General features: G+C 37.5%; 1 long non-coding RNA gene across 2 annotated transcripts; it reads right to left on the reverse strand.

Annotated features, from left to right (window-relative positions):
- Positions 1 to 7166: 7166 nt before the first annotated feature.
- LOC143185608 (uncharacterized) lies at positions 7167 to 8085 on the reverse strand. 2 transcript variants are annotated; one of them, XR_013002938.1, is made up of 3 exons: positions 8047 to 8085; positions 7455 to 7560; positions 7167 to 7365 (listed from the first exon to the last, which is right to left on the reverse strand). It is a non-coding gene; the product is annotated as an uncharacterized LOC143185608 (long non-coding RNA). The 2 variants fall into 2 exon arrangements; XR_013002937.1 differs by lacking the exon at positions 8047 to 8085 and having other exon boundaries at positions 7455 to 7651.

Below are 8085 nucleotides of genomic sequence, written 5' to 3' on the forward strand. Positions count from 1 at the left end.
TCGACGACAGGTGTGAGAAATTTCAAGGAGCGATTCCCCACGCTAAATTACAACGACTATAAAAAATCACAAAAATCCATTTAAGGCTTCGTTTCAGTGTGGTTAATTGCTGAGAGAATGTCTAATAATTCACAACAAATGTGTCTGACCTGAGACTTATTCTACTGCTGTGGACTAGTCAGGTCAGACACAGCGAAATCAGTAGAATGAGTCCCATGTCAGACACACCTTGCAGTTAGGGGTATTTTCTTAATAATTAATAACTCTGAAACAAAATCTTAAACATAATCTTGCCATTCTTGATTTTCACTCTAGTTTGATACATAGAATAATCCCTTAAAATTTCTGACACCTGTTATTAAACTTTTTAATACTTTTTCGTGCTTGTTATTTCACGCTTGCACGTTTGTTCTTTAGGAAGTGGTCTACTAACTAAACTGAAGTGCGCGAATGGTATGTACAGTTTGTACTCGTACGAAGTGGGTGGTTTTATGCCAGAAGGATACGTTCTACAACTTTCTGAGGGCAACACGATGAAACACTACATCGACGAGCAGTGTATGGACGTGTTCTACAACAGAACAGAATGGAATGAAACTTTGACTGCTTTGGTTTGCTTCCCACCTCGGGACCAAACTACTCTGATCAAGTGAGTCACAACGATGATAATAATTTACTGCAGACCGATAACGAGTTCGAGGAACATTGAACACTGGATGAAAGAAACGTCTTGGTAGAAATTTAATGAAAGGAAGTATCGATGATATCGAATCTAACTTTAATTAAATTAGAGAGCCATTTTCTTATCACTGTATCAGTTTCTGGGTTCACTTTTTCTATTCTGTAAATTTCCCAGACTTTTACGAGGAAGATAACGTTACACAGTTTTCGTTACTATTTTTAGCTCCTCCGATTTCTTTTTCTCTAATTCGAGACTGTACAGCAGTCGCAGTCATTAAAAGGTGAAATGTAATCATTTCGCTTCCGCCAAATCGCGCAGCGTAAACGCCATGCCATAAATATCTCTCGCATTTATTTCTTCTTTTTTTCTTACCCCGAGCGTTGTGTACGGTTCACATTCCATTAAGTTTAGTTCGCTGTTAAGAAAAGTGGCGATACACTCGCGGGGTTAAAATGATCGTCATTCGTCTCTGCGTTTCAGCCATTACTGCAAGGAATGAGATCTATCAAAACGTTGTCGACACCCCTCTAAATGTCACTGTTCTAAAAGAAAGGAGAAAGCGGTAATTTATATCGCTATGATGAGAAATAAAAGAGATTTAAAATATTACACAAAAATAACAATCGAAAATATATAATAAGTTGTTTCTTTTAAGGGGTGTAATACAAAATAATTTGATTAGAAATGTATTCTTTTCACCCTCGATAGAAATTTCCCATGATCCAGTACATATTTCAATCTTCCTCGTGCTCTTTACTTTATTTATTCTTTTTTCGCGAAAACTCGTACAGTTGTCGACAAACAAACCTTTTTCCATTCCGCTATGAAAAAAGCGTGAAGAGTGCTCGAGCGTTTCAGAGGAAAGCGAGCCCCGACGGGTTTACATCGTGGCAAAAAATTCGATCGATCATTAGCCGTGCTTTCCATCGGAGCGCCGATGGAAAAAAGCCGAAAAAGGGGAAAATAAAGAGAAGGGAACCGTATCCAATTTGAAGCGGGGTCTCGTCGTCGCGTCTTCCGCGAGCATCAATCCACGCGTTCGAAACTTTTAAGCTGATGAATAGCTGCCATTTATTGCCGCGAACCCGTTTGTTTGACTTACCCAAAGTTTAAACAAGTAAAGCTAGTCCGAGATTCGCGGAATCCAATGGGAGCCCGACCTGAAACTTTCGCGTTCCTCTGCCTATGTTTTGCAGTGTGCGCGTGGTTACTCAGGCAATGCCGTTATTTGGGGTCATTCTGGGTCAAAGTTTTAGGATTTTACTTTGAGTTACGATGTCGGATTAAAAGGTATCCCAAAAATCTTCTTCTTTTGTAAATCTCTGCTTTCGAAATTAGCGATTCTGAGTAGGAAATTCAGGAGAATTTTCAAATATTCGAATATTCGAATTTTCAAATTTTCAAATTTTTAAATATTCAAATATTCAAATATTCAAATTTTCAAATATTCAAATATTCAAATATTCAAATATTCAAATATTCAAATATTTAAATATTCAAATATTTAAATTTTCAAATATTCAAATATTCAAATATTCAAATATTCAAATATTCAAATATTCAAATATTCAAATATTCAAATATTCAAATATTCAAAGATTTAAATTTTCAAATCTTCAAATATTCAAATATTCAAATATTCAAATTTTTCTTTACCTAAATAGCCAAGTACCCAAGTATCCAAATACCCTAGTACCCATGCAACTACAAACCCTAGTACCCAAGTATCCAAATACCCTAGTATCCATGCACCTACAAACCCTAGTACCCAAGTATCCACATACCCTAGTATCTAAGTGCCCCAATACCTAAATCTTCTTTTTCTATATACAATCAAAATTGAGTATTTTTTAATCATAAGACGAACCAGAAAGTATATACCTTAAGGCTGTAATTACAGTAAATATATTTTCTGTCTTACAGATATTCTGACGAATATATCTGAACTTGTCTCATTCATACGATAAATAGTCCGGAGTACCGGACTATAATAGTACCGGAGCCTAATGAACGAACGTAATAAATTTTCAAATTTTTTTCATTATTCTGGGGTTGATTCAGTTGAGATCAAAAATAAGGAATGGACTATTTTTCTCCCTAAGTATGTATTGAGTCCATCGTTTATAGAACGACGAGTGTAGGTTTCATCGCGAAAAATCGGAAACGTGGGATAGAATTTTCTTGTCGGAGCCATCATCTCTCGCGATGATGCACATTGCGCCTGCATCAGCGCCAGATGACCAAGTGGTTCGCCAGCGTTGCGGACAATGCGTCCACTCGTATATCTTCGGGCTGAAGAATAAATATAACAATGGTGCAAGTCCATTTCTCTGATGAATCCAAGAGGACTCATTCAACGAGACAAGTAGTAACGAAGTGGTTGTTCATTCGAAGCGATTTTACATTCACTTTTCGTAGTATGCGTTTGTTTTTTACGATTTTCAGAACGATGTATATTTTACCCTGGAGTGAGGCTATGTTCTGTTTTTGCGAGTTCTTTTTGGGGAATCAATCTTCAAAGAGAGTATGATTTAGAATAAAGATACTGAAGAGTACTTGAATATTAAATACTTTCAAAATAGAAGAACTTTTTTATACAAAAATACAGGAATACTAAATTCAATTTAGAAGCTTCAGTAGAAATCTCCATAGTCTTCTTTCCTATTTTTCTCAGTTCGAGGTATTAAAATATTTGTATAATCCTCCCTTATCTTCTCCCCATTTATATAATACACCCTCTAATCTTCCAAAAAAAGGGGACGTTAATTATTCCACAAATTGTCTCAGTCAACGAACAAAAAGAATTTATTTTCGTCGAATTCTCTGCAGCGTCCAGATCACCCTATTTGCACAGTCCCAATCCAAGGAATTAGTCAGTCGGGATTCAGGGGTGGAATTCCCTTGATTTCGGCATAAATAAAGATCAACCGATGTTAATGAGGCTGTTAATGCGTCGAGGACACGGGGAATAGTCGGAATGAGTCGATTTATATTCGGTGCCCGTGATAATGAGAATACTTTAGAGGCGGACACGAGTCCCTTTGTAGCGAGGACGTTCCTCGGTATTCGCCGCTGCTCAGCGAGGCCAAGATAAAGTTCATTTCGCGAGGGGGAAATTTCGCGGAGCTAATGTTCCAAGAGGAAGTCGAAGTTAATTCGTTTTATCTGGCTCCCTCTTCAGAACCACCGACACCCTTCTAGTCGTGATTCAGAAATGAAAGAAAAATCCTCGGGAAATAAGGACCGTGATATCAAACGCTGACGAATGTTGGGCATTGTTTTACCTTGCTAGGAACAAGTCATGTAGGTGCGTTGGGTATTCAACTGTGCGTTGGGTATTTAAATGAGGGTCGAGTATAGAAATTTCCTATTAAATTAAATAATCTATCAAATTTAATTTAATTCTACTAAGAAGTTAAAATTTTCCATAGCAACACTAATTCCTTAAAATAAATTTGGAGATTACGTTTCGAAGCATTGAGCTTCCTCGTTAAAATTAAAAAGGTAGCGTGGAGAGCAAGCACAGGTAGAACTTCCAGAATTTTCGTTTTCCTCTGATTCCAGGGACATAGTCAGCAGCATCCTGCAGGCAATAAGCTGCGTCTTTTTAGTATTAACATTGTTGGTCTACATCTGCCTACCATCTCTGCAAAATCTCCACGGTAAAACCTTGATGTGCCACGCAGCTAGTCTCTTGCTGGCTTACACTTGTCTCGCTGTAATCACTTGGTTGACACCGGAGAGCCAACCTGAAGATTTCTCCGAGACCACGTTTTGCGAGCTGATGGGTACGTTATTGTTTTCTTGGCACACACCCTCTGCAGCTAATTATAAAAGCGTACGCTGTTCCTCTGGTTTCTTTAACGCGTGTAACAATGCTCAGGAAGTCACAGTCACTGTATTTCGAGGCTTTAAATAACATCCTTATGTTTTTAATTGCGAGTGGAGAGGCTGAGTGAGAATTCATTTTGTTCTGGTTTCATTTTTTGAAGTACAGGCTGCTTCAGGAAAACGGTTCCATTTGTAATGCAATATTTATGAAAGATTTATAAAGTATTCTGTTTTGCATTGTCAATGATGGTGAATAAGTAGAGACTCCTCCATAACGAAATATATTTATTACGATTATTAGTTATATTACTTTAAGAGAATTGATTAACATTTTTTTGAAGCAGCCTGTTCATTTCAAAGGGTGAATTATTGAACTACTGTGAATAATGTCTCTATTTTTACGTAACTTATAAAGAGTTTCATTTTCATATCGTCTCATGTTTCAAAAAATTTAATAAGAGCTATAATTACTCATGATGGAGTGAAGACAAGAACGTACGACACTGGATGAGAAATATCGATACCATAAATCAGTTAAATTCAACTTCGCCTAAGGGAGGCTATCCAAACTTTGTGGCTATAAATATACAACTCAGCCGAACGTATCGTTTGCATACTGCATACGACTACATACGAACGCGTCATCTCGCCGAGTTATTTTCAGATTTCTCGTCGTTTTATAGATTCTCTAGACGCCGCGTTGTAGTCGAAATCGACGTCGAAGGAATTACGTCAAATTCGATGTATCGAAGACGCGTTTCCTGTACAAATGTTGACTCATGAGATGCGAGATGCTAATCGAAAGAAAATTTCAGCCGCACATGTCAGTGTATCCAAACACCTTGATTTAGCTGGAAGAGATTATATATTATAATTTAAGCCGCTAACAGTAATAGGAGTTAAAATAGTGACCAACTTAGAGACTAATTACTGGATAACACATTTCAGTATCTCTAATGCGACAGACTAGATAATTAGAGAAAATAGAAGAAGATAATTAGCTCATACATATTTTACAAACATCGCTATTACAATAGAATTTTAATTATGTTAATACATTAATAATATTCAATGCTCAAATTTGCATAGTTGCGTCTATTAGCAACCACTTCATTCACTTTCCATTGACTTAGAAAAAAGAATTATACTAATTTGCAACAGAAACGCGTCTAAATTAACCCAAAAGTCAGAGAATTGCTCAGAGCAAAGTACTGACGCCCTAATAAACAAATTCCAGCATCACACCTCTTTCTCGCATCTAAACTTATCACCTCCCTCGAAGCTTTCAGAAAATCGGTTAAGCGTAAAAGGCACGATAGTGGAAGCTCCGAGATCCGACAAGAACATACAGCGAGAGAATATCGAGCGTGATACACTTTCGCCAGCCTGACACGAAACGACCTGTCTTTGTTTTCAGGCTACATCATGTTCTTCGCCTTCCTGTCAACCTTCACCTGGCTGAACGTCATGTGCTTCGACATATGGCGGACCTTCGGGTAAGATATTTCCAACCATTTAAATTTCGTAGAGAAAAGAGACGCCTCGAGGTTTCTCCTTCTTCACCTTCGAAACTTGCCCTCGGCTGAATTCCTCGCGACGAAAAGTTCGCTCGCGAGGGTGGCTGGCAAGCCCATATAATACAGAGACGTCTTAAGAACGTCTTAAAGACATCCAGTGAAGTCCTAAAATTGTCCAAAAGACAATGAAATGATCGAAGTTAGACATCAGTATATTTTTAAGACATCTTAAAAGGCGTCTTATGAATGTCTTTTAAGACGTATAGAACGTCTCTAAAATGTCTTATGAATGTCTTTTAGAGACGTTTAAATTACGTCTATAAGATGTTGAGACAAAAAATATACGTCTTCAAAACGACCATGTAAAGTGTCTTTAAGATGTTTTACAGACGTAAATTTTAGAAGTCTTTAAAACGTACGCTGTTAGATGCTTTTACGACGTTCAATTTATGTTGTAAGACGTTCAGGCATACAATGGACATAAACTAGTCGTCTTCTAGGCGTCGTGTGCTATTTAGGAGAGAATGGTAGCGTTAATTCCAAATCGTGGGAAACAGGGGAGATTAGTTGCGACGTGACTTTAAGTGCATGGTGACCGATGTGAGGAAAAATCGAGGCTTTCGACGGGCAGCGGGTTCGAGGAGGATCTTTATCTGAAAGTTTCCTGAGGAATTATGCGAGAAGTACTTTACACGTTGCAATTTTTCAAGTGTCGCAGGAGGTAATAGATTACTGGGATGATAGAGTCTCGTAAGGGTAGTTTTTCTGCGGCTTAATTTATGCGCCTCCGAGTTCAATGAAGTCTCTTTAAATCGCTTGAAACGGAGGACCGATAAGTTGGCAGGAAGAAAGTGATATATTTGTTCTTTTCATTTTTAAGTAAAGGAAATTGTAGCAGTTATCATTACTGAATAAAACACTTCGTGTCAATAATAACAGTAGGCGAGATACCTCGTCCATAGTACTACATCTACAAGATCATGATAAGTAGCATTACACTTATGACATACAGCAGAGATATCTCGTCTTCTGTAGTGAAGTGGCAATCAGCTATTTTTTGCTTATCGAAGAAATTTCTGCAAAACAATTCTACAGTATTATCACGTATCAAACAATTCATTGATTTGGATAAAAAATGTGGCAGAGGGTGAAATTTCACCCCCAAAGCAAAGCCATCATTTCACACGCATCAAATTGATAATTTTTGCGCTTACAAATTCCTCCATAAATATTTGCCAGTGTTAAACGAATAATGAATATTTAAATCGGTCGCATATCGATGTAGGTCAGGACTCCGTCGTTTCCCTGGCTCCCATTGTTTACCCGACACGAGCTCTGGAAATATAGAATCGCGAGATCTAATTATTTATTCGCGGCTTGGCATTTGCAGCCTCTTGAATCGGCCGAATTGAAATTCTACGTACGAAAATCGCGCTCGCGACGAATTCCTAATGCCAGTGAAGAATTCATGACCCTTCTTTCTTCTGATCGTATTTACATGCTGCCATTGAGTCTGCTCGACAATGCACCCTACATCGAAGCATTTAATTATAAATCAGTTTCTATGGCCCTGTCGCCAGGCCATCTCTTAGCAAACAAGTCGGTTGGCCTCGTTTTTGGGGCGAGAAAATCTTTTGTCAATTTTTCGCAGAGTCCTTAGAATGCAATTGCGAATTCAATATTGGCGTAACTGTGCTCTGGAATGCCGATAATTTGCCGATAAGCTGTGTGCTTTTTATTGGAGGTCTGGATTAAGGAACGATATTGATTTTTTTAGAGAAATATTGTTGTTTCTTCAGTGATTGAATTTTTTCGAAAGCAAAACTCGATTTGGTGAAAAAATTAAGGAAGAGTGCTACTTTTTCATTTCTTAGTTTTAGAATTTAGTAAATGCACTAAAAGGTAGTCACGATTATATTCTTCTGCACGTGATATTAATAAATTAAATTTTTAAATAGAAAAAAGAAAGTAAAAGCGTGTGAAAATTCGATATTTAATACTTATCGTATGATTGACTTTCGATTAAGCGATTAAAGATTTCAGCTAGTGCTGTGC

The sequence above is a fragment of the Calliopsis andreniformis genome, chromosome 12, assembly GCF_051401765.1.
Source record: "Calliopsis andreniformis isolate RMS-2024a chromosome 12, iyCalAndr_principal, whole genome shotgun sequence".
In the NCBI taxonomy this organism is placed as follows: Eukaryota; Metazoa; Arthropoda; class Insecta; order Hymenoptera; family Andrenidae; genus Calliopsis; species Calliopsis andreniformis.